This window comes from Apis dorsata, unplaced genomic scaffold (genome assembly GCF_000469605.1).
Source record: "Apis dorsata unplaced genomic scaffold, Apis dorsata 1.3 scaffold_884, whole genome shotgun sequence".
In the NCBI taxonomy this organism is placed as follows: Eukaryota; Metazoa; Arthropoda; class Insecta; order Hymenoptera; family Apidae; genus Apis; species Apis dorsata.
In genome coordinates this window covers 55715-56488 of record NW_006264000.1, presented here as the reverse complement: position 1 = coordinate 56488, position 774 = coordinate 55715, and the positions used below count along the sequence as shown (strand labels likewise).

Genomic DNA, 774 nt, shown 5'->3' with positions numbered 1-774 from the left:
TATATATATATATATATATATATATATATATATATATTAATGTCTCTAAAGTTTTCTCGATTTTTCCTTTGCAATAGCAGAGATAATGAGACGCGGGGATTTGGGGATGGGAATGTATAATAAGTAAAGTTGGGGGGTGGCAGAGAGGTGAAATGGGGGTTGTATCGATCTGCTGGGGGTGAGTTGGGGGTGGTGCGCCTCCCAACCCACCTCTCCCTCTTTCTACCTCTCACCCGAGTCTCTCATACCATCCTTCTGCCTCCCGCCATCCTGAACTAAATGAATGACTGACGCAGGGGTTGGTTGAGTATGTGTTACGTGTACTCAGACCCAGACTTATAAGACACCGATAAACGTATACGATAACCGGGCACATAGCATGTACTGGCAGAGAGAGAAACAGGAACACACACACGTTAGCAAGCAAACGTATATGTATCCTAACGAAAATGGTGGGTCCCACTAGCCATCTTCGTTTTAAGCATTTACTCCCCCGCTTCTCTTTTCGCCCCTTCTCTTCTTTTCTATGAACGTATTTGTGTATGTATACACGAATGTATATTTTCCCGTATTCTCTTCCTCTCTACTATAGCTCTGTCTGTCGGTATTTGCACCGAATCAGATTTTCACTTCTCTCTTTTTTTTCTACTTTCTTTTTTTTTTTACTTTCAATATTTTTGATTTTTTATAATTTTCAAAAAAGAAAAATATTATAAATTATATAAATTATGTCCTAAAACCTATATTTTTCTATACGAAATCATATAGAAAATA

At 38.0% G+C, this 774-nt stretch overlaps 1 protein-coding gene across 1 annotated transcript in view; it reads left to right on the top strand.

Annotated features, from left to right (window-relative positions):
- LOC102675705 (metastasis-associated protein MTA3) overlaps positions 1-774 on the top strand; it is a 9935-nt gene that overhangs the window by 2763 nt on the left and 6398 nt on the right. The gene's annotated exons all lie outside the window — the stretch shown is intronic.